This window comes from Nuphar pumila, chromosome 14 (genome assembly GCF_984573655.1).
Source record: "Nuphar pumila chromosome 14, dmNupPumi1.hap1.1, whole genome shotgun sequence".
NCBI classification, from domain to species: Eukaryota; Viridiplantae; Streptophyta; class Magnoliopsida; order Nymphaeales; family Nymphaeaceae; genus Nuphar; species Nuphar pumila.
The window spans coordinates 67,141,893-67,169,030 of record NC_143262.1 but is presented as its reverse complement, the minus strand read 5'-3'; the positions used below and the strand labels follow the sequence as shown (position 1 = coordinate 67,169,030).

Sequence of the window (27,138 nt, the reverse complement as noted above, 5' to 3'; positions counted from 1 at the left end):
AGAGATGTCTGGATATCACCATTCAATAGATTTCAGAGAAACTAAATAAGATAAAATCTAACGCTAATCAGTTATAGACAATATGATGCATAATGTAAAGCAGCAAATGGAACATAAACTAGGGATTTGGAATAAGCTAAAAAAAAATCAATAGGGTAACTGAGAAGTTATGTACTGCGAGCAATTGGACTGAAAACAAGAAGCAAATGAAAGGAGCGGCAGAGGATAAAAACAGGAATTAACGGGAGGTCGTCAGTGAGCATCGAAGCTTAACCGAAATAGATAAAAATTCAAAATAAAAATAAAACAAGGAAGAAGTGATTGAAAAACAAGGTATGAAATGAAACCGAAATCAAACGGAAGAAGAAAATAATAAGAAAATAAAAATAAATAAATAAAGGAAAACAGAAATCGGAATGGATTAACATGAAATAGCAGTTGAAGCTGGGATGAAAGTAAAAGATGAAGCGATTCTAAGACATGAAGCAGGGCATGGATCAAACACGAATTGAACAACGACTATAAATAAAAAAAAAAGAGAAGAAATCTAAACAAAATGAAATGTTAAGCAAAAAAAAAAAATTTTTTAAAAAATAAGCTAAACAGGTAAAGAAACAATTCAAAGACAAAGAAGCAAATGCTAATTAGAGTCAGAATAGGTAGAAAATCAGAATAATAGCAGGAAATCAGATAAGGTAAAGACCGACTATAGACTGAAATCATAAGGAAAAAAAAAATTTATTAAACAAGAAACGAAAATATGTTGGAGGGGATCATTCCCTTGGTATCGCATAGTGTAATCCGACATTGCTATATGCAAATCGGGGTTACAGGGTATGCTTTAATGGGGCTAAACAGAGGAATCTGAAAGAAAAACGATAGCAGAGAAGAAAGGATAGATTCTTACCGGATTCTTTACTTTAACTGAAGGAGGAGTTGGTGCCTTATGCCTTCTTGCTTGCAGGGGATAATTGGTGCCTTCAATCGACCAGGTATAACAAGGGAAAAGAGACAACTAAGAATGGGAGAAGGGAGACAGCAGAAAAGGTAGGAAGGGCATATGATTTTCAATCAGAGTCAGAGAAGGGTGCGGAGGTGGATCATAATGGAGAATGTGAAAGGGTGAAGAAGCGATCCCTGCTCCCTCTGCGTGATCCTCTTTTTAAGAGTGAAGAAGAGCCTTCGAGAGAGAGGATTTGTTGGAGATGGAGGGAGATCCAGCGGGAGAGGAAGCGATGGAGGGCGCACGGGAGGATGGCCGTTGCCATTTTCTCCAATTTGCAAAGAGGGGGCTCCTTTTCAGAAATTTTCCAAAAAATGGTTTTTGTTTTTTTTCAAAAAGAGGTTTCAAGAGAAAGGTTTAAAAAAGAAGGTAGATTGCATAGTTTCTGAAATTTTTTGGATTTTTTATTTTCTTATTTTTTTGTTCTTTTCTTTTTAAACATATATTTGTAAAACTCTAAAACTAAGAAAATTAATACTAATTTTAAAAAATTTCAAAATATTCATAAGAGAAAGGTTTTTCTGAAAGATCAGGGTTATTTTGGGGAAAGTTTCTTCAGAAGAATGGGTTTGAACCCAGGTTTTGAGAAAATGTTCGAGTTTTGACACTCGAATCGAGAAATACAATGTGATGGATCCAAACGGATGTCGAATGGACTATCCGAGCTATTTAAAGGCTATTTTTGGTATTTTCTATAATTTTAATTTAAAATTTGAACAATGAGATTCGGATTTGGATCTGGACAATGGATCTAGATCCGAAATCAATTTAAACATATAAAATGAATTTAATTTCAGTAAAACTTGAGAAATGAACTGGAATTTATATTCAAAAATGGCTTAATTTCTCAGAAAATGATATCAAGGGCAAAAAGGAAATATTTAAAAGATTTTGAAAAATTTGGGGTGTTTACACTGCTAAAGTGCTAAAATGGCAAAGGAAGCACAACTTGTTCCCTCTTTCAAAATTGCAAACTTGGCTAGAAGAGGCTCTAGCCGATTTTGGCGTGTGAGGGCTAGAACTAATGCAACGAAGTCAAAAAGCGTAAAATAAAACTATTCTAACTTAACTACACTACAAACCAGAATATAAGCTAACTATGAAACATCAAAACATGCTGTCAAAATAGTGGAATGACAATAATTACATCTACTTGGGAAAACGCCTAAACCGGCTAGAAGGACTCTAACCGATTTGTGGCATGAGGGCTACAATGCATATCAAATGAACTAGTAATCAACAAAACAGCAGAAGACAGAATGTAACTATTTCTAAATACTCAGAAACTATACTAAAATATGCAAATTAAATAAAATGAAAGCCTCTTGCAAAATGACAAAAACCGGCTAGAAGAACTCTAGCCGATCTTGGCGTGAGATGGCAATCTACTACACTAATACTTCAAAACAGCAAAATAAAACAAGACACAATGTGGACTCGATTTTAAAATGCTGGTCTAAGCATAGATTTATGCTAAGGCTGACGAAAAAACAGGAACTACACATGCAATAAAAAATAAGACAAAACATGCATTGGTTTTAACTAGAATAAGTGGGGAAAGAGAACAAACCTCAAGCGTGGGCTGCCCGACGAAGGGAGAGGTAGTGGGGAGCGATTTAAGCCATGGGACTACGCTGCTAAGCTCTGTGGTGGCTATGCTTCACGTCAACATGGTGGTGGCTGCCCTGCAAGAACTGCATCCAAGAAGGTACCGAGTGGTGGAGTGAAGAACCAAGTTGTGCTCGGGTGGAAAAGAAGGTCGGAAGGGAAGAGCCGGCCGTTCCTAGTGGTGTAGATGACACACCAACAAAGAATGGTGCCTTCCTTGGTCTGCAAAACCTGCAACACACAACAAAACACACGTTAAAGTATCATCACTATGGTGGGGGAGAAGATGGAAGAAGAAGGAATGCAATGAAGGAGAAAAAGGCAATGGAGAAAAAGAATCAATGGAGATAGAAGGCTTGGAAATGGAAATGAAGAAGGAAGAAGATGGGCTTGGAGAGGGAAGCATGGAGGAGGCTGAGGAGCTTCAGCTAGGCATAAATCCCAAGGCAAAATAGCTGCTTAGGGTTTTGTGCCAGCTTATATATTGAAAACCCCTATTTTCAAAATACCAAAAAGGAGATTAAAAATAGAATTTTCGCTAGGCGCCTTTTTCAGAGGAAGGTTTTAGCAAATGATTTTCGAAATGGATTTGGATCATGTGTGAGTTGGATGTTGGTGTGTTTGCACTGATCCAAGACCCAAAATGGCTATTTGGGTGGGATCTTGATCCGATTGGCCTCAAAGTCCGAACCCGTGCACTAAAAATGCAATAACTTACTCAATTTAACTTCGATTCGAGTGAAATTCGAATTGTAGCTCATTTGCGCTCAAATGCATTTAAGTGTGGGTTCTAAGCCTATAAATGATGCCTCAATGCATGAATAATGTGTTAGATTGATGCACAATTCATCCATCATCATACATCATATGGTCATGCAAGCAAAGGGGGTACACATGGGTTGGACGTCCTTCCCTTGGTCGTTTACTTACTAATTTTTTTAAAGCAAGCACTTTTACTTGCTTAATTTGCAAGTATTGACTTTACGTTGATTTTTTTATCTTCCTTAGCATACTTACTATACATTTAACATGTATTTTTTTTCTTTTCTTATTTGACAACCCTACCTAGAAACTTTTAGGATGAGACGCCTAATCATGCATTTATTTTAGCATTTTATCATATTAATTCATGCATGATCCGATGAATAACTGCATTAAATTCCCATAATTATCGCTAGTTTCGAGAAAACACGCAAAAAAGGTAAAAATCAGAAAAAACATAAATTGCGAGTTAAATTTGGTGATTTAGGTCATTTATGAATTAGTTAGTGATATTTTCTTTAAGATTTAGATTTTAAGTAGTTTAGGTTCGAAAATAAATAAATATGCGCAATATTTTTTAAAAAGTTTAAATAGCTTAGTCAAATAGTGTAGATTTTGAGTTTTTTTGAAAAATATTTTTTTACTAAGACCCTCTTTTAGAATTTTGAAATATTAATAGAGGCATTTTGGAAAATCATAACTCACTTCTCTTCTTTAAATATTCAACCTAGGAGAAGGAAGAGGGGTCCTCTCTTGAAGCAACCAAGTCCCTCTTCCTCTCAACCCCTCTTCTTCCCTCCGGTTCCTCTTTCTCCTCTTCTCTTCTCCTCCCTTCTTTCCTTCTTTCTTCCTCTTTTCTTCTTCCTCTAATCTGCCAGAGATTCTTGGATCTTCTTAATGGAAATGGCCATGTCAAGGGAAGGGCCACTTTTCTCCTCAATCCAGTCCAATTCATGGTAAGCTCTCATCTCCTCCTTCCCTCTTCTTCTATTCTCTTCTCTCATAATTTCTTGATTTTCTACTGAACAATTTATAGAAAATGAATGATACAGAATAGTTGATTTTGTGTTTAAGAATTTTAGTTTTGCAAAAACTATTTCCCTCTGTTTTGAATTAGAATTTCAAGCATCATAGTGTCTTCATTGCTTTTCATCTTACAACATATGCATCACCTCCATTGCATCCTAGCAGCACATCTGATCATTTTTTCTGCATCAATCTTCTGTTGTATCATCAATTGCTTGAGCATCTGAGCATCAAAAGCAATTCTTCATTCAGCATCTCAGCTAGAGCTGTCGTGAAGAAATCTTCAGAGCTATTGTGAAATCCAGATTTGATCTGAAATTAACATGAAATCCAGAATTGGCACCTTATTTCAGTCATTCCAGCAGATCTGATCTGCTGGAATTTTTGTTCATCTGCCGTGAAAATGAGGAAGCAGATCTAATCTGTCGATTTTCCTAATTTGCAATTGCCGTGAAATATGTTCTGAATCCACCTGAAATTCTTCAATTGGTTCACCGTATAATCCACTGATCTAAATTCCCGTGCAAATATGCCAGAAACCGTTCAGATCAGCTAAATGTGTATGATCTGCCGTGAAGTTACATAAATTTGCCGTGACATTCAAGCTTTTCACCGTGAAATTCTCTGATTTCACGGTGAACACCTCAGCCAGGCCACGCGGAAGCCACTTTCGATATGCTGCAATCATCAATGTCGCCGTGAAACCATCTGATCTGCCGACAGAGCTATATTTTTTTCATCCGACCGGAATCCCTTGTCATCCTGCCGGAATCCCATTCTGTTTGGCAGAATCACTTTCTACCTACAAGAACCACCGGATCCCCTTCAGTCGGCCAGACCCTTCATCGGCCATAGCCATTTGCAAACTGATTCACTCCTCTGCCTCGACGGATTCAGTCTTTGTTGCCGGAATCTTGACATTTCTCCGGCAGCTCTTCACCAGAGTAACCGTGAAGCCACTCTTTCATGGTTTGCTTAAAAAAAAAAACAAATTTCACGTGTGTGTGTGATTTTTAAAGCTCATTTTCATGAACTATGTGTGTTTTTAAAACTCATTTTTACAGGTGACGTTCATTTCACATTGTAAGCGTTGCATTTTAGTTTTATTTTAGTCATCGCATTTTATAAATTTTAGGCATTTTAGTTTTGATTTTTAAGTATTGCATTTGGTTTTAAGCATAGCATTTTATACATTTTAGGCATTTTTAGGTAATTGAGTTATTTTAGTTTTTTTACGTATTGCATTCTTTTATTTCACACATTTTTACAGTATTTTACATATTTTTTTAGTATAGCATTATTTGTTTCGTCTTTTTGCTCTGTGTGTTCGTGTTTTTGCAGGAAAGCGCTGAGCGAAGGCAAGCGAGTGAGATACGTGGTGGCACACGTCCGACACGTGACACGAGGCATGAACGCAGAAGACACATTTTGCTTTTCTTTTAAAATTTAAGAATTTGATTCAATTTTTGGGTTGTAATAAAACCATTTTAAACGCTCTGCTTAGGGTATTCATTTATTGTAATAGTTAAATACTTTCTTTTTTGCATTTTCCTTTTTTGACAATAAAGCGTAGTTTAGTTGCTTGTTTTAATACAAAGTATGCATCGTTCCCTGAGTTCGACCTGTTCTCTACCACTAGTGAGAACCAATTTTTATATTTGGTGTTTTGTTTTTATATTACTTTTCATTTAAAAATCTTTTCAAAAATTAATTCAAAGAAGACATCAATGCCACACCCCCCCCCCCCTTGGAGGGATTTTCTTCCGTTATTTTACTTTGGTAAGTTTGAAATTTTAGCTTCTCTCTAATTTTTTTGTTTGAAAAACTTTCAAAATCTCTTTAGTATTTTTAAACTTTAAAAAATAAATAAATTTAACTTAAGGTGCCACATAGGATGGGCCCCATAGGGGGACACCCCACCTATGGACCTCTACTGATTTATAAATTTTGGTTAATCCAAAAATTTCATTTCATAAGAAAACTAATTTACTAATTAACATTATTTTGTATTTTGGATTTCAAATTCATAAAACTAAATTCAAATTTATTGAAATGACATTACATGCATGTCAAATTATTCTAAGTTCATGTGTAATTCTCTTAAATTTTAATTTGACACAATTCTCACATTTTTTTCTCAAAAAATGTCATTTCTACTGAATTAAGTTTTGAATGCGAATTCTCTAGGGTTGGGCAAAATAAACATGTTCTTTTCTGAAATACTTTAACAAAAATATTAGAATTTAATCTAAATTATTTATTTCACATAAATTTTCATTATTATAATTTTATTATTTAAAAAAATCCCTAAAAAATTATAGGTATTACATCCAAATTCAATTTAAATTCCAAGTTTATTTTCAATAAAGATTCAAATTAGTGTATAATTCAAATTATGAATTGACATTCAATTTAATTATAGTTTAGATGAAAATTTGAATCAAAGCTAAATCCAATTAGAATATCCGAGATCCATTTATTGAATCTGAATTAAATCCAAATCCTAATTTGAATTCTAGAAATTAAAATCTAAATTTAATGGGACTCCAAGTTCAAATGTAGACTGAATTCAAATCCCAACTAACTTGAAACTTAAATTAATTTCAATTAAGTCCAACTTAAATCAAATTAAAAATCAAAACTTAATTCAAAATAAATTTGTAGTTCGAGATCCATTCCAAATCCAATTAAATCTCATCTTAAGTTTAAATAATATTTTAGCATTAAATTCATATTTATTCAGCATAAAAATATAAAAAAATTGTAGGGTTTACATTCTTCCCTCCTTAAAGATATTTCATTCATACAATTTAACTAGGGTTACTTTGAACACCCCAATTTTTTCAAAAAAAAAATCAAAAATTCCCTTTTTGCCCCTGACCCCCATCTTCTGAATAATTGGGTCAACTTCTGATTAATTTCCATTCATTTCTCAGATTCACTGGTTGAAGACCCGAAATCCAAATTCAATTTTCATATCTGACCCAATCTTGGATGCAAATCTGATATCCAAATTCAATTCTGAGCCCGGATCTTCTATTTTTCAAAAATTCAAAAAAATCAATTCTCTGTATTTTCTCAGATATTTTATCTGGATCCAATCTCAATTCAAGATCCAAACTCAATATTTTCTCATAATCTCAGATCCAGACCCCTTTTTGAAACCCGATTTCTGAAATTTAACCTTGTGTTTTCACAAAATCCTCTTTTGTAAAAACATTAATTTTTCAAAACAAATATTTTACAAAAATACTCCAAAAACCATGTTTAGACCCCATTTCCTAAAAATCCCTCATATTTCCCTCTTATTTTTAGAATCTCTTTCAAAAATATAAAAAGATTTCAAAAAATATAGCTTTTACACTATTTTGAAAAACCTTGTAAATCAAAACCTTATTTCTGAAAATTTTGAAAAATGAGGGACCACTTTTGTAAAACCTCCCAATGGACTTCTGTTATAAGAAGAGCCGTAGGGGTTGATCAAAATTCATTTGTTCTCACCTCCCCATCGCCTTCCTCTTCCTCTCGATCCCTCTTCTCTTCCCCCTTTCCCCTTTTTCTTCTTCTTCTCCTTCTTTCTTCTCTGCATTTCCCTGGTTTTCTTCCGCATCGACTAAAGAAGGTCGACCCTACAACAGAATCTCCACCGAGGTAAGTACTTCTGCTCTTCCCACTTCTTTCTCTCAGAATTTCCTTTTGATTTTTCTATCTCTCTTCTGTTGAAGCAACATATGCAACATCGATCTGCCTATGGCAATATTGATATGCATTTTGCAATAGAAATTTACCCTTCTCTGGGTTACACCTCTCCCGTTGTTGGTTTATGTATTTTTCTGCATTTTCATTATATGTTTTCATGTTACTTTGTATTAGTTGTAGTTGAATCACAGCATTTCGATTGGACTCAATTTTTGAAATCATGATGTTGCTGTATTCTGTCTAGCATTATTGTTTTCTTATTTACATTTTTGTAATTGGCATCTGTTTCTATTTTTTTTTTGCATCATCTCATCACTATCACAGCATGCCATTGCTCGGATTTCCCCTGTCTCATCGGATTATACTGTAAAATCTATATGCTCTGATCTCTGCAACATATTACATTTTGCACTTTCCCTGTGTCATGTCCAACTAATATTTCCTTGCAATTTGTGGAATTATCGATTTGATTTTAGAGTTATGTCTTTTATTTTTATCCGATTGGTATTTTCACCATCATTTTTACAAAGCACCTGCAATTATCATTCAGTGGCATTGTCGCATGGCGGTATTGTCACATTTCATTGCTGCATATTGCATAGCATTTCTTTCACACAAGCACCATCCAACATCTTTCTTTTTAGAGGAGCCCATTGCATTCCACCTTCCTTCCTTGTCTCTCCCACATCCACACTGTTGTTTCCCAGCTCTTTGACTAGCAAAATCACTCAGGCGGTAACATCAGACACATATATGAGTGTGTTTAAAAGGGATATAATGAGCTTGGAGGAAGCACATGGGAGGATGAAGAAGCCCTCACTTCCTTGTCATTCATTTGAACTTACCAATGCACATTGTGGCTGTTCATTGGAACTGAATGATGTTTGAAACTTATTTGAAATAAGATGTAAAGCTGAGATACCTTGCTTTTTATGTGACGATATTGCCAATTTTCTTGTTTGAGATGGCTGCTAGAAAAGATATATTTGCACCCAAGGATGACTGACCAATGGGTGATAGTTGATAGAATGTTTAAGACAAAGCAGAGTTTTCCAGATGACCGATTACTTGACTGGTTTAGGTTGCGGTGGAGTTTTTGCTTGGGCTCAGACTTGGATTCCTCCACTTGAATCTGTTTGGTGTTATTCATATCTTTTGAAATTTCATCTTGATTAGAATCAGCTCAACTACATAAATTACATGGGTTCAGAATTCAATTATAGGGATTTTTGTAACCTCTGTAAAGGCTTTCTATTATTTTGATTTTGGAATATGTTTTGATTTGTCATGTTTTTTGTAATGTCCTTTTGTTTATGACAATTTTAATTTTTTTGCCTTTTTATTTGTTCAATAGGTCTGCTGTGTGAATTTAAATATGCAGCAGTATTTGCTACGTGATCGATTCATAACAGGGTTCCTTTATGCGTTTCAACTTGGTGAAACCAATTCATTTGTATATTTAAGTGATTTTAGTTGTTTAGCAGAGCATTCACCTTGCTGTTAAGCAATTATGTTTTTAAGTTATATATGGGCTCAAGGTTATAATGCATCAAAGTCGGGTAATGATCTTCTGCATATGGCTTTGTGTTTTACCTGCTTTTGCTCTCTATTAAAATCCTCAAAATGTACTAGATATACAAGCATATCAAAGATATAACTTGCTTGTTCTTTTCCTGCATCATAGAATGACATTGTTTGACAGGAAATCACTTAATGTCTTCTTCCAAATTGTTGTTTGTGAGGTTTCTTTCTTGAAAAATTGAAATCTCAGCAGACTCACAACATCACCTACATCTATATATTCACTAGCAGCATTTCCATTTACACCTGCACATTCAACACTTACAACATTAGCCTCCAACACCCCTACCCGCTACACTTACAACAACCCTTAAGCACCTCATTACAGTCCCTGCATGCATTTCACCTCCTTCACAGCACCACCCTGCGGCATTCCACTTATTGTGACATTGGGTCATAACATCTATTGCGTTAATTGTCTGTTGTACCTTCATTTCACCATTTCACTGCATTTCCAGCATCTATATATTTCACTTGTCATGTTTATTTCACTTTTTCACTTTAGTCTTTATTTCAGGCATCTGCATATTAGTCCCCATTCACTACATACACTTGCCCACAACATATGACCTTTCATCCTCCATCACCATCCACAGGCCTAGTCGCAGAGTTAAAATTGGGCAATCTTAATGTAGCGGTTCATATAGACAATGCAGAAAAAACATGGGTGAATGATAACAAGGCAACAAATGTGGATGCTACCTATGCTGGACTAATGGGGTTAAAAGAACTTAAGTCAATTATTCTTCTTGGTGGCATTGCAAAGCAAAATTATGAGAACAATGGCTCTAGTGGTTTCGAACAACTGGTAGAACCTCTCAAAAGTCACAGAGCCGTAATTACTCTTGGGGCTTCTAGAGAAATGATTCATAAGGCACTATAAAATGCTGAGCTTGCTATTCCTCGTACTACTACTAAGTGTTTGACTGATGCTGCGAGTCTTGCATGGAACATTGCTATACATGGTGATGCAATTGTGTTGAGTCCAGGTTGTGCAAGTTTTGATGAATTTGAAAACTTTGAGCACAGAGGGAAGGTCTTTGAAGAGCTAGCTACACAGTCTTGTTAACTTGTTTCTTCATCTTCAATCTAGTTTCTACAAGATCTGGTTGTAACAGGAGGGCATGCACCTAACACTAGCTCAAGGATGTACACACCTGCAATAGGGTATCTAACAACACCTTCACTCACTCCTCCAACTGATCTTAATATGGCTAAAACGTTAGCTCAAGCTCCTGCACATCTTCAACCATCTGCTGCATCTCTATGCTTCTAGCCAACCCCTTTGCACACCACTTTCAACACCACACCTCTACACTTCTATTGTCCAGCCACCAACACCTTCTCCACTTGTTGCCATCACCTGCAGCACCTACATCGCCACTTATCACTTCTGCACCTCTACATCCTTCCACTTTCTTACCCAATCTCACCACCTCACTGCACTACAACAGTGCTTACCCCTGCACTCACACCATCTTTACCACCTGCATCCACACCCTTGCCGCATCATCCACCTGTCAATACACCACCTACACTTCAAAGAATTTTCTTTTTAGTGGCTGTAGCTTTATTAGATGAACTCCTTCACCCTCACACCTCTGCATTTTCACATCACATTCAGCACTCCCAGCTGCACATTACCTGCTATGATCATCTGTACCTACAAAGTGTACCTCACTACACACCTGCTCATTACAGATCGTTTTAATCCATCCTTTACCCTTTTCCATCACTATATGGTTACTTGAATCCCATACCATTGCATGCATGTTCATTAATGTTCATTCCACTAACACCACCATCACGTTGCCCTATGAGATTTATTGACCTTTCTGCACTGGTGCTTGCATCCGATTACCATTTTGCAGTTTACCGATTTTTTATACAGCATGCTCCCCTTTTGCCGAGTATCATTTGCATTCTCTCTCTTTGCTCCTTACTGTCACCTGTCATTCCATCTTTCCATTTACACTTTTGAAGCACTGCACCTTACATCACTACACTACCTGCTGCAACCTCCAGCCTACCACATCACTGCTGCACTTCCGCTATCACTTCACCAACAACACCTCCACTATACTTCCACAATACTCTTTGCATCCACTTTGATATCAGTCCATGGCAATTAGGTAGCACATCTTCTGCATGTTTCATGTTATGTTAAATACCTCATTTATTATAGTAGTTCACTCATTTTGCTTCATTTTCCTAAATTTTAGCATGTTATAGCACAACATGTTCATAGGCACCACGTCTTAAGCACAGTCACATACTTCAGGTCTTGAATTACATTATAGCTACGTGCTCTTTCTGAATCTTATAATAGCCAGTTCATATGCATTATGATATTTCATCTCATTCTCATTTAAGTATAAAGTATCAGTATATGCATTCTCATTTTCATTGAAGCATGAGCATATGCATTTGCATATATATACCCTTCGTATAGACATACTACTTACGTATATGCGTATAGGCTTTTGACATGACATTTTCCATTATCTTCTATATTTTACATTTTTGCTTTGTGCTAACTCAGTTTTTGCAGAGAAAATGTGGAAAACGTTGATTTCCCTCCTAGATTAGGAATTTTATGATTTCAATTTCATTTCAAGATTGTAATAACTTGATATTAATGAGAATCTTTATCTTTTTAACTTAGAATAAAATGTATGAGCATATAGATCTCATAATTGTCTGACATCTCATTTTATTTTTATTTCAAAAATTCACAATGGTGAAACACAAATGGCACGTGCACCTTTCTAATAAGAGGTAAAGAATTCTAAGTAAATGATTCACAATTATGGCCATAGTCAAAATGTGAACAATACTTAGGATTTTTATCTTTTCTGGAATAGCATTTGACCTCCATTTCGGTCTCTTTTGAAAATCATCATATTTTTCTGAAATATTCTTTTCTTCCTTTATCAACATTTAATGTATGAATTAACTCAAAATATATTTGTGGCCATAGTCATGGATATATTAAAAGTTAATTTCATTTTAAATCCTATAGAGGCACAATATTTATTTTATTCTTTGTTAGAATTTAAATATAGATTATATTATAATATATTTGTGACCATAGTCATGAATGTATTATAATTTCAATCTTATTTCAATTCTATTAAAGAATAAAATATGGTTTTAAATTCCAATCTTTAACTAAATTTCAAAGCATTCATCATTTAGGATAGAATTGCATTCCTTTTCAAATGATTTCCAAGTTATTTTCTAAATTCCAAGTGATTTTGAGATAAATTTTCAATATAGCTTTCATTTCTAAATTTGAAATCATTTTCAACTCTTGTTTACAAATTCAAATTCATCTTTTATTCTCAATTTCCTCTTATTTCAACTTCCTATTTTCAATTGTTATTTCCAAATTCTCATTTCTAAATTTCACATTTTAAATTCCAAAGTTCATTTAAATTCTTTATTTCTATTTCAAATTTTTGAATTCCATTTCTAATCCTGAGTTTAATCTTCATTTCAATTCTCAGCTAAAGTTTTGAAATTCACTTTGAAATTCAAAATCAAATTTTGAGATTGACTCTGAGTTTCTAAATTGATTTTTCAAATTCAATCTTAATTTCGAGACAAATTTCAAAATCAATTCAAGTTTTCTAAATTCAATCCTGATTTCAAATTCCAAGTCTAAATTCAACTTCTATTCTCAATTTCAAAAATCCAATTTCAAGGTTTATTTTAAAGTTATAAATTTCCAATTTCTAAAGTCATTCTTTAAATTCCTATTTCAATTTCAAATTCCAATTTCCAATTTCATTTCCAAGTTCAAATTCTGATCTCGAAATCAATTCCAAAGTCTCAAATTCATTTCAAATTTTAGTTTTTCAAAACAAGTTCAATTTCTGGACCACTTTATCAAAGATATTTTCAAACTTATTTTAAAGTCACTTGAAAAAAAATCCAGAATTTCTGAAGCATTTCTAAAAAAGCATGCATCTTTGTATTTTCATTGCACAAGCATGATTCAATATGCATTTAAGGTTTCAGAATAATCATTTAGATAAATTTTGGGAAAGCAAAAGGCATTGATTCGATCCTTGGTTCAATTACCCCTGGTAAATGTGCCAGGAACGGTTGAACCTCGTACCGATGAGCGAATCCCATCTCTCCATTTTCCCATAAATTTTAAAAAATGGAGGCGAGTTAATTTTTCAAAATCTTTTTCAAATAAAGGTCAAGTGAGACCTTGCAAAAGAGTTTCGTTTCCTTCTCTCTTCTTTCTTTCTTTCTTTCTTTTTTTCCTTCAAAAGGGGAAAAAGGCGGAAAGGGAAAATAAGAGGAAAGTGAGAAAAAGGAAAAGGAAAAATTTTGCAACGATTACAGAAGTGGCGACCATGATGGGACTCGTCTTCATCTGATCAAACTAATGCATTTGCTTTGCTTAAAATTGACCTAGTCATTATTCTACAAATGTCAGCTTTATTTTCATGCCAACCTTAGGAGCCTAGACTTTGTCCCAGCTGACATAATTCATATAAGATTTAACTATGGTTTGGTAGGACCATATTGAGGAGATCTATGCATGCTCACTTAGACTTAGGTCTAAAATACAAACACTCCTCAATTTAGGGATTGAATGTAAACATTGTATGCAAGTGTATGTTTCTTATGAATTTCAAAACTCTATCTTTTCAGAATTTGCATTAGAGCCATCTAATTTCTTGCATATTGATCATATTTTCAAAAACATCCCTACCTATATTGTCCCGGTCTTCACGTTGCTGGACTGTCTCCCTGAACCATAGTTTGGGAAAGAGCCTCACAAGTGGGCCACTTATTTGGGTTAACACCCTCCCTACCACATACTAAAGGCCATAGTCTGAAGTATATCGGTAGGCGCTCAAGGATGTTGGGAAAACCATTACCTTAGAACCGGAGAAATATTCTTATGCCACATACTTCGAGCTTCAACTTGAGTATATCAACATATCTTGATTGAAATCAGATGATTAAAACCCTAGAGTTTGGATTAAGGTCCTACAAGCCTTTTCAAATATTGCATTTAGAGTCAGCTTCTAGGGAGTGTTGTTCTGGGCATCATTGCTTGTATAGCTTTGCTTCTTTTGTGGATATTATCTTGTAAATCCTCATTTACTTCACCTTTTCAAAACCCTGGATACCTTTTAAGATTTTCCTACATTTCTCAAAATAAAGGTGTATATTTCTCCTTCTCTTCTTCATAATAATTTTCTTAAACCCTGGATATTTTCAAAATTTCCTTATATTTCTCAAACTCCAGGTGTATTTTCTTTTCTTCTTTTGATTTTTTCAATTTCTCTGATCCTGCCTGCAATTTTTTAAATTTTTAAATCTTTACCATCTATTTTCAAGCTTTTCTTTCTTCATATCTTCTAGTATATCTTCCGATTCTATTCAAATTTTCTGCTTTCTCACATAAAATCTCTTTTCGTCAAGAGATGTCCTTTTCAAAATAGCATTTTCCTTCATATTCTAGTTGTTTATTCCACCCCACTGAGTAACGATGCAATTATCACAATTTCTGTGATGACCCAATCCCTGGTAATGGGATATCATTTTCAAACTATCAACCTGATTCCTTCTTTTGTCAAAATTTCTCCCATTTTTTTTTCTAAACATTCCATTTTCAAGTTCTCCTATTTTCTCAAATAGCCTTTTTCAAATATTATTATTTCTTCCCCGCTATACTGGGGTATTTTTCTATTATTTATAAAATTTCATTTTTTCAGCAACCTTGTATGCAGGCAGGATCAATAAAAATCTTTTACCATCTTTCAAATCTTTCATCATCAAATATTATCAAGCATTATTAGTCTCATCGATCCTTTCATTTCCCCCTCAGGTTAAAGGATTAAACCTGAATCATTTTCCATGATTTCTTCAAAAGTTATCAATTTTATCATTCCCCGTTCAGGATAAGGGGTTAATTCTGAAAAGCAGACCACATACAACTAGCTATGATGGTCCATTTAAATCATTAATTAAGAATCTTTCATCAAGAATTTTCATTTCTCAAATTCAATCCACGAGTTGAACCCTTTTTCTTCAGTTGTGGTTCTTAGGTTGAGTCCATTTTCGAACCAATGTCTCTCTCAAAATTGTGGTTCTTAGGATTGAATTCCTTTTGATCCAGTCTTTCATTAAAGATCCTAGCTCAATCAATCAATTTAGATCTTCGGGTCACCCAGTTTTTCAAATAGACCTTTCGAGTCAACCAATTTTTGTAATCTAACCTTCGGGTTACGATCTTGTCAAATATCTCCTAAAATCCCACTTTTAAGTTGGTCTGATTCTCATTGAAAGTTTTGAGTTCCGACTCTTACTTTCTTTCTCAAAAATCCAACTTTTAAGTTGGTCTAGTTTTCATTTAAAGTTTCGAGTTTCGACTCGGGCTTTCTTCCCCAAAAATCCAACTTTTAAGTTGGTCTGGTTTTCATTTGAAGTTTCGAATTCCCACTCGGGCTTTTTTTCCCAAAAATCCAGCTTTTAAGTTGGTCTGGTTTTCATTTAAAGTTTTGAGTTCCGACTCAGACTTTCTTTCCCAAAAATCCAACTATTAAGTTGGTCTGATTTTCATTGAAAAGTTTTGAGTTTTGACTTGAGCTTTATTTCCGCAAAATCCAGCTTTCCGGTTGGTCCCTTCCAAATTCAACCCTCAGGTTAACTCCCTTCAAATTCCTTTTATGAGCATTCCCCTTCAGGTTAAGGGATAAACCTGAGCTTCCCATTCAGGATAAGGGATAATCCTGAGACCATTCATAGAAGCAACACAACCCTCTATAATGGTCCTTCAAAATCTTGCTTTCAAGCTGGTTCATTATCAAAATCCTACTTTCGAGCTGGTTGAACCTCCAAAATCCAGCTTTTACACTAGTCGAACTTCCTAAATCCAGGTCATTCTGGTCAAACTTCCTAAATCCAGTTTTTTACACTGGTCAAACTTCTCAAATCCAGTTTTACACTAGTCAAACTTCCCAAATCCAGTCTTACACTGGTCGAACTTCCCAAATCCAGTTTTACACTAGTTGAACTTCCTAAATCCAGTTTTACACTGGTCGAACTTCCCAAATCTAGGTTACACTGATCGAACCACCTAAATCCAGTTTTTTTACTGGCCAAACTTCTCAAATCCAGTTTTACACTTGTCAAACCTTCTAAATCCAGTTTTACACTGGTCAAACTTCCTAAATTCAGGTTACACTAGTCGAACCACCTAAATCCAGTTTTTACACTGCTTGAACTTCCTAAATCCAATTTTACACTAATCAAACTTCCCAAATCCAGTTTTACACTAGTCGAGCCTCCTAAATCCAGTTTTACACTGGTCGAACTTCCCAAATCCAGGTTACACTGATCAAACCACCTAAGCCCAGTTTTTACACTGGTCGAACTTCCCAAATCCAGTTTTACACTGGTCGAACCTCCTAAATCCAGTTTTACACTGGTCGAACTTCCCAAATCCAGGTTATTCTGTTCGAACCACCTAAATCCAGTTTTTACACTGGTCGAACTTCCTTATACCAGTGTTTACACTGGTCGAACTTCCCATCAAAGGTTCCAGCTTTCACTGGTCAGTCTTTCAAAATCCAGTGTTTTCATTGGTTGGAATTTCCAAATCCAGTTTTGTTGGTCGAGACTTCCAAAAATCAAAATTTTCAGCCCAAGGTCCCGTCAAAATTGATGTTGAGTAGTTGTTCCACAAAGAACTCTCGAACATTTTGCCAATTTGCTAAAAATATTTGTTGATTCCAATATCTTACTACACAAAAGAATCACCTCATATTGCCTCTAGTATTTCTTTCCAAAAAAGTGAAGCTTGCTGAGAAAAAGATTAAAATTAAAAACTTTTTTCCTGTTGATCAACCAAAAGGATGAAAGAAATATCCTTAGTATGATTATTGAAGAAATTTTAGTGATGTTGAAAAGCCAAAAGCGAAATGATATTAATCATAGCTATGATGCATTTTAAAAGATGATTCTTCTGGCAAGAAAGCAATGGAAGCATTCTGAGCAATAAAAAGTTCATTCAATTTCTCGATAAAGCGAGTATAATTGAATATCTGCAAAAGGGATCTCTCAACTATCGTCAAGTTGAAGACTGATATGCAAGTTAGACCCCCGAGGATAAAGAAGATTCGAATCACCTCTGAGTTGAAGGAGTGTGTGATGTATCCTTCCAGAAAAAGTTTAAATCATTGCCAAGTTAAAGGCTGATGCGATGAACCTCCCGATCGACCCTAAAAGATATTTGATTCATACTATCAAAAGATTTTAATCAAAAGAGACATCTTTATCAAATTCTTGGGGGACAAGGAAGACCCTGATTATCTCCAAGATGAAGGAGTGTGTGAAGTGCTCTTCTAGGAAAAATCAGAACATCTTCAAATTGAAGGGTGATGCGATGAAATTCTTGCCAAATCCCAACAAAATTCAATTCTATGTCTCAAAAAGTGCAAAAAGCATATCTCAGATATCAAAATTGCCAACAATCATCTTTTCTCATGCAAAATTCTTTTATCAATATCTTTTTACCGCTTGCTTTCACGAAATTGAGAATATCGCTTTTCTTTTCATATCAAGGAAATGGATAGCGTCCTTGAAGAAAATCATTAGCATTAAAATTTGAATCTGACTCTTAAATCCATGGAGTTAACCTCGTTAGAGGAAATACTCTAGGTAAAAGAGGGAATATCTTTCTCACACACGTGCACATTTTCAAGCATTTTGAATCAACTACAATTTCATCTTATTGGCAAATTTTTTTGGCTATTCAAAAATGAAATAAATACTCAATGTCTATCTTGATGCGACCTAGCATGGTTTACATTTTCAAAAGAGTTGCCTCATTCTGGTGAGGTATTTCTTCCAGTCCCATCATGGTTTTCCCCCATCCTGGCGAAGAGTCCATATTTTCCATATCCATTCAGGTAAGGATTATACCTGAGCCTCGTCTCACGAGGTATTTTCTAAAAATGTCTTATCATGTTTTCCTTATTCTGACAAGGAATTCACGTATTTCATTCCCCATTCAGGTAAGGGTTAAAATTGAAATTCATTTTGAAATATTTTCGTCCCATCCAGGATAAGGGTTAAACCTGAGTCTTTTAAAAAAAGCTTACTTCGTCTCAACCATGAGACTTCTTCAAAATCTTCCTTTTTCACCATTTCAGGATCTTCATCCCAAAGCCCCATCACGATTTCCTCATTTCCTGTTATCTAATTATTTCATTCTCGAGAATTTTGTCATTCTTCCCTAAGCCATTCAGGACAAGGTGTTAAACCTGAAAATAATGTTTCACAAAACAATTCTTACACACCTAGTTCAGATTTTCTGACTGGGGCATTTCAAAATTTGATGTATTTTTCTTTGCCACTAAGCTCGACTCTCACCAGCTTAGCAACAAAGAAGGGCATCAGTGAACACCCTAATTTTTTTTAAAAAATTCAAAAATTCCCTTTTTGCCCCTGACCCCCATCTTCTGAATAATTGGGTCAACTTCTAATCAATTTCCATTCATTTCTCGGATTCACTGGTTGAAGACCCGTCAATTTCCATATCTGACCCAATCTCGAATCCAAATCTGATATCTGAATCCAATTATGAGCCCGGATCTTCTATTTTCTAAAATTAAAAAAAAATCAATTCTCTGTATTTTCTCAGATATTTTATCTGGATCAAATCTCAATTCAAGATCCAAACTTAATATTTTCTCAAAATCTCGGATCCAGACCCATTTTTGAAACCTAATTTCTGAAATTTAACCTTGTGATTTCACAAAATCTTCTTTTGTAAAAACCTCAAATTTTTAAAACAAATATTTTACAAAAATACTCAAAAAACCTTGTTTAGAGCTCATTTCCTAAAAATCCCTCATATTTCTTTCTTATTTTTAGAATCTCTCTCAAAAATATAAAAAGATTTCAAAAAATATAGCTTTTACACAATTTTGAAAAACCTTGTAAATCATAACCTTATTTCTGAAAATTTTGAAAAATAAGGGACCACTTTTGTAAAACCCCCCAATGGCTTTCTGTTATAAGAAGAGCCACAGGGGTCGATCAAAATCCATCCGTTCTCACCTCCCCACCACCTTCCTCTTCCTCTTCTTCTCGATCCCTCTTCTCTTCCCCCTTTCCCATTTTTCTTCTTCTTCTCCTTCTTTCTTCTCTGCATTTCTTTGGTTTTCTTCCCCATCGACTGAAGGTTGACCCTACAACAAAAGCTCCACCGAGGTAAGTACTCCTGCTCTTCCCTCTTCTTTCTCTCAGATTTTCCTTTTGATTTTTTTATCTCTCTTTTGTTGAAGCAATGCATGCAATATCGATCTGCCTATGGCAGTATTGATGTGCATTTTGCAATAGAAATTTACCCTTCTCTGAGTTACACCTCTCCCGTTGTTGGTTTATGTATTTTTCTGCATTTTTGTTATATGTTTTCATGTTACTTCATATTAGTTGTAGTTGAATCATTGCATTTCGATTGGACTCAATTTTTGAAATCATGATGTTACTGTATTTTGTCCAGCATTATTGTTTTCTTATTTACATCTTTGTAATTGGCATATGTTTCTATTTTCTTTTTGCATAATCTCATCACTATCACAGCATGCCATTGCTCGGATTTCCCCTATCTCATCGGATTATACTGATCTACATCCTCTGATCTCTGCAACATATTATATTTTGCACTTTCCTTGTGTCATGTCCATCTAATATTTCCTTGCAATTTGTGGAATTATCAATTTGATTTTAGAGTTATGTCTTTTATTTTCATCTGATTGGTTTTTTCACCATCATTTTTACAAATCACCTGCAATTATCATTCAGTGGCATTGCTGCGTGGAAGTATTGTCACATTTCATTGCTGCATATTGCATAGCATTTCTTTCACACAAGCACCATCCAACATCTGCATCTTTCTTTTTAGAGGTAGCCCATTGCATTCCACCTTCCTTCCTCGTCTCTCCCACATGCACACTATTGTTTCCCACCTCTTTGACTAGCAAAATCACTCAGGCGGTAACATCAGACGCATATATGAGTGTGTTTAAAAGGGATATAATGAGCTTGGAGGAAGCACATGGGAGGATGAAGAAACCCTCTCACTTCCTTGTCATCCATTTAAACTTACCAATGCACATTGTGGCTGTTCATTGGAACTGAATGATGTTTGAAACTTATTTGAAATAAGAAGATGTAAAGCTGAGATACCTTGCTTTTTATGTGACGATATTGCCAATTTTCTTGTTTGAGATGGCTGCTAGAAAAGATATATTTGCACCCAAGGATGACTGACCAATGGGTGATAGGTGCTAGAATGTTTAAGACAAAGCAGAGTTTTCCAGATGACCGATTACTTGACTGGTTTAGGTTGCGGTGGAGTTTTTGCTTGGGCTCAGACTTGGATTCCTCCACTTGAATCTGTTTGGTGTTATTCATATCTTTTGGAATTTCATCTTGATTAGAATCAGCTCAACTACATAAATTACATGGGTTCAGAATTCAATTATAGGGATTTTTGTAACCTCTGTAAAGGCTTTCCATTATTTTGATTTTGGAATATGTTTTGATTTGTCATGTTTTTTGTAATGTCCTTTTGTTTATGACAGTTTTATTTTTTTTGCCTTTTTATTTGTTCAATAGGTCTCCTGTGTGAATTCAAATATGCATCAATATTTGCTGCGTGATCGATTCATAACAGGGTTCCTTTATGCGTTTCATCTTGGTGAAACCAATTCATCTGTATATTTAAGTGATTTTGGTTGTTTAGCAGAGTATTCACCTTGCTGTTAAGCATTTATGTTTTTAAGTTATATCTGGGCTCAAGGTTATAATGCATCAAAGTAGGGTAATGATTTTCTGCATATGGCTTTGTGTTTTACCTGCTTTTGCTCTCTATTAAAATCCTCAAAATGTACCAGATATACAAGCATATCAAAGATATAACTTGCTTGTTCTTTTTCTGCATCGTAGAATGACATTGTTTGACAAGCAATCACTTAATGTCTTCTTCCAAATTGCTGTTTATGAGTTTTCTTTCCTAAAAAGTTGAAATCTCAGCAGACTCACAACATCACCTACATCTACATATTCACTAGCATCATTTCCACTTACTCCTGCATATTCAACACTTACAACAGTAGCCTCCAACACCCCTACCCGCTACACTTACAACAACCCTTAAGCACCTCATTACACTCCCTGCATGCATTTCACCTCCTTCACAGCACCACCCTATGACATTCCACTTATTGTGACATTGGGTCACAACATCTATTGCGTTAATTCCCTGTTTTACCTTCATTTCACCATTTCACTGCATTTCCAGCATCTATATATTTCACTTGTCATGTTTATTTCACTTTTTCACTTTAGTCTTTATTTCAGGCATCTGCATATTAGCCCCCATTCACTACATACACTTGCTCACAGCATATGACCTTTCATCCTCCATCACCATCCACATGCCTAGTTGTAGAGTTGAAATTGGGCAATCTTAATGCAGTGGTTCATATAGACAATGCAGGGAAAACATGGGTGAATGATAGCAAGGCAACAAATATGGATGCTACCTATGCTGGACTAATGGGGTTAAAAGAACTTAAGTCAGTTATTCTTCTTGGTGGCATTGCAAATCAAAATTCTGAGAACAATGGCTCTAGTGGTCTCGAATAGTTGGTAGAACCTCTCAAATGTCACAGAGCTGTAATGACTCTTGGGGCTTCTAGAGAAATGATTCATAAGGCACTACAAAATGCTAGGCTTGCTATTTCTCGTACTACTACTAAGTGTTTGACTGATGTTGTGAGTCATGCACGGAACATTGCTATACATGGTGATGCAATTGTGCTGAGTCCAGGTTGTGCAGGTTTTGATGAATTTGAAAACTTTGAGCATAGAGGGAAGGTCTTTAAAGAGCTAGCTATGCAGTCTTGTTAACTTGTTTCTTAATCTTCAATCTAGTTTCTACAAGATCTTGTTGTAACAGGAGGGCATGCACTTAACACTAGCTCAAGGATGTACACACCTGCAATAGGGTATCTAACAACACCTTCACTGACTCCACCAGCTGATCTTAATATGGTTGAAACGTTAGCTCAAGCTCCTACACATCTTCAACCTTCTGCTGCATCTCTATGCTTCTAGCCAACCCCTTTGCACACCACTTTCAACACCACACCTCTACACTTCTACTGTCCAGCAACTAGCACCTTCTCCACTTGCCACTTCTTCACTTGTTGCCCATCACCTGCAGCACCTACATCACCACTTATCACTTCAGCACCTCTGCACCCCTACAGGCTTCCACTTCTTACCCAATCTCACCACCTCACTGCACTACAACAGTGCTTACCCCCTGCACTCACACCATCTTTACCACCTGCATCCACACCCTTGCTGCATCATCCACCTGTCAATACACCACCTACACTTCACAAAATTTTCTTTTTAGTGGCTGTAGCTTTATTAGATGCACTCCTTCACCCTCACTCCTCTGTATTTTTATATCACATTCAGCACTCCTAGCTGCACATTACCTACTATGATCTTTTGTACCTACACAGTGTACCTCACTACACACCTGTTGTTCACTGTTACACTTCCACATACAAAACCTATACCCCCTTACACCTGTCATTCCAACATGTTTATATGATTGATTCAAAGCATTTTCTCTTGGTACTTTGCCCATGGATTGTGGGTCATTACAGATCGTTTCAATCATCCTTCACCCTTTTCCATCACTATAAGGTTACTTGAATCCCATACCATTGCATGCATATTCATTAATGTTCATTCTACTAACAACACCATCACATTGCTCTATGAGCTTAATTGACCTTCCTGCACTGGTGCTTGCATCGAATTACCATTTTGCAGTTTCCAGAATTTTTATACAGCATGCTTGTGATCATTCCAAAAAATTTCCTCTTGTTCCTCTTTTCCTTATCTTTCCCTTTCTAACCTCTATTCCCTTTTTAAAGGGGATTAAAAGGTAAGAAAGAAGAGAGAAGAGAAAAGAAAAGAAAGAAAGAGAGGAACTCTTTTGCAAGGACTCACTTGACCTTTATTTTGAAAATATTTTGAAATTACTCACCTCCATTTTTAAAAATTCATGGAAAAAATGGAGAGAAGGGATTCACTCATCAGTACAAGGTTCAACCATTCTTGGCGCCTTTACCAGAGGTAATTGAACCAAGAATCAAATTTATGCCTTTTGCTTTGCCTAAATATTATCTAAGAAATTATTCTAAGTCTAAGAATGCACATTGAATCATGCTTGTGCAATGCAAATGCAAAAATGTATGTTTTGAGAAGAATAATTCAGAAATTTTGAGATTTTCTAAGTGATTTTTGAAATAAATTTGAAGATACTTGGAGAAATTATTCAAAAGGGTTTGAAATTGGTTTGTAAAAGTTAGCTTTTGAATCTAACTTAGAACTTTGAACAATGGATCTGGAAGAAGAGACTTTGAAATTCTAAGTCTTGGGGTAATCAGAGTTTGGAAAATAAATCTTGTGGATGAAGAGAAAAGGAGAATTGGAATTCGAATTTAGAATTTTGAAGTAAGAATAAAATTTCAAAGTCAAGATGAACTTTGAACTTGGATCGATTTTGAAAAAGGGATCTTTGGTTTTGAGTTGTGGATTTAAATCCTGAAATGAGACGTTTTAATTTGGAAATTGAATTTGGACTTGGAGAAAAAAAAAGTGGTTTTGGAAAATAGAAATTGAAACTGGAATCTTGAAATCCAGATGAGATTTGAAAATGGAATTGAGTTTGGAATTAAAAATCAAATTGGAAAATGAAACTGGATTTGAAAAATCTGAATCCAAGGTGGAATTGGATTTGAAAATCTGAAATTCAATCTAGAATCCTAGATGGAATTTGGAAAATTTGGAATTGAAATCTGGAATCCTAGATGGATTTGGATTTTGCAATCTAGAATCTAAGATAAAATTGGATTTGAAAATCTGAATCCAAGTTGGAATTGGATTTGAAAATCTGGAATCCAAGATGGAATTGGATTTGAAATTCTGGAATCCTAGATGGAATTTGGAATTGAAATTTGAAATCCTAGATGGAATTAGAAGATGGATCTGGATATTGAGAAATCTTGATGAGATCTGAACCATGGAAATCCAGATGGGATTTAAAGATAAATTTGAATTTTGGAAATCCAGATAGAATTTGGAATTGAATTCAAGAAATCTAGATAGAATTTGAAGATGGATTTGGATTTAGCACTAATCTTTAGAATTTCGATCCTTAATTTCAAAGTGATTTGAAGATTTAAAAACTCAAAAGATTTCAAAAAGAACTTGGATATTTTGAGAATTTAAGTGAATAATAGGAAAATTGATCAGGAGATGAACTTCAAAGTTAAATTTGAACTTTGAAATTTGATTTAAATTGATTTTGAAATTGGACTTTTGAATCTTGGGAATGAATTCAAAAATTCCAAAATTGAACTTTGAAATTTGGATATTGAAGTTTGAATTTTTGAAAATAAGATGAAATAGAAAGATGAATTGGGATTTAGGAATTGAAGATTGATTTGAGAAATGAAAAAGATATTGGAAGAATCATCTCAAAATCACTTGGATTTTTGAAGTAAATTTAAAATAATTTGAAAAATATGATGTAATTCTATCCTAAATGATGAATGAATTCAAGAATTTTGAAAATTGGATATTGAAAAGCATATTTCATTCTTTAAATGAATTGAAATAAGATTGAAGATATAATACATTCCTGACTATGGTCATAAAATGTATTATAAGATAATCTATATTTAAATTCAGATGAAGAATAAAACACATTTTGGTGCTTTTATAGAGTTTAAAATGAAATTAACTTTCAATATATTCTGACTATGGCCATTGATACATATTTTAAGTTAATTTCAGGTTAAACTCTGATAGGGGAAGAAATATTTAGAAAATATGATGATTTTTGAAAGAGATCCAGTGTGAATCCAATGTTATTCTATAAAAGATAAAAATCCTAAGGATTGTCCACATTTTGACTATGACCATCAATGTGAATCATTTGCTTAGGATTAATTACCTTTTATTAGAATGATGCACATTCCATTAATGTTTCCATTCATGAATTTTTGAAATAAAAGAGAAAATAAGATATGAAACAGATAATTCATGATATTTACATGCTCATACATTCTAATTTAAAACTAGAAATACAAAATTCTCATTAGTGTTTAGCTATTACAATGTTGAAATTGAACCAAAAATCCCTAAACGAAGAAAGAATAGAAATATTTCCCATGTATTCCTGCAAAATACCGAGTTAGTATAAAATAGAGGAGAATTGCAAATATTACATTGATTTTAGGGATGCAAATGATGAGATACTCATGTACCTACCTTGTGCTTAATACTGAATGAAACGATATTTGTGATCTAAGATGTGGAAGGATGGAAGGTAAATAATACTCAACATGAGGAAACGTGTCACATACCATATTACAAAACATGAATAATAACTAGGTATAAACGACATCAAGTCTGGAACAGAACAAAATGGTGAAATGGAATTTGAAACAGTGGAGGAATTGATTATATTCAAACAGATGCAAAGATGGGTAACTATATAACACTAAGTGGCAGATGCACAAGATATAACTACTATGATCATATTGTAATGCTCAACAACAAGAAAGAAGGCAACTAATTTGGACAAGTATTAATGATTGGCATAACAACAATATAGTGATTGGAAAGGGGTGTATGCATGTGGTAGGCTGTGAGGAGTTGTGGGAGATGAAAAGGAGAAGATGATGTAAGTGGTGAAGTGCAGTGGTGTTGGCTGCTGTGAAGGAACATATTATGCCCAGGCTGCTGCAAACAGCACTGTAACAGCAAAAATAGTCAGTGACAGGGGAAGATAAGGTGTAGTGAGAGTGATTGCAGGAAGGTTGCAGGGGAGGCCATGGAGGTTCTATATGCTGGGATGTTGTGAAGTGAATATAACTGGTGGATATTATGAAAGTAACAACCAATGTGTAGAAGGTGAAGGTGGGGGTTGTTGCTGGAATGAAGTGGGGGCTGTGCAGGGCTGTTGGATGCTGTGAAAAGGTGGACATTATGTAAATGTTGCTGTGTAGCAACAGGTAAAGAAGGTGGATAACAGGCTGGAGATGTGGGTTAATGAACAAACATGCAACAAGGGGTGGCCTTGTTGCAATGGGCTATGTTGTTGTAGGTTACAACAGGGTGAGGGTGCTGCAGGAGTGTAAAAAGAAATGGAGTGGCAGGCGTTCAACATATGTGTTGGACATCATGAGATGATGGGGGATGAATAGTATCATTTGCAGGTGGTGGAAGATGAATGAAAATTTAGTGGAGGAAGTGTTGAAAATGAGAGAGGTAGCTGGGTGTCGGTGAGTGGTGGAAGGGAAGGCACACGGATGCCAAGTTGA

General features: G+C 35.0%; 1 long non-coding RNA gene across 1 annotated transcript; it reads left to right on the top strand.

The window, feature by feature from the left end:
• The first annotated feature begins 4,113 nt into the window (after positions 1-4,113).
• On the top strand, positions 4,114-5,984 carry LOC149816907 (uncharacterized). The gene is made up of 2 exons (XR_016427667.1): positions 4,114-4,329; positions 4,936-5,984. It is a non-coding gene; the product is annotated as an uncharacterized LOC149816907 (long non-coding RNA).
• Positions 5,985-27,138: the final 21,154 nt, after the last annotated feature.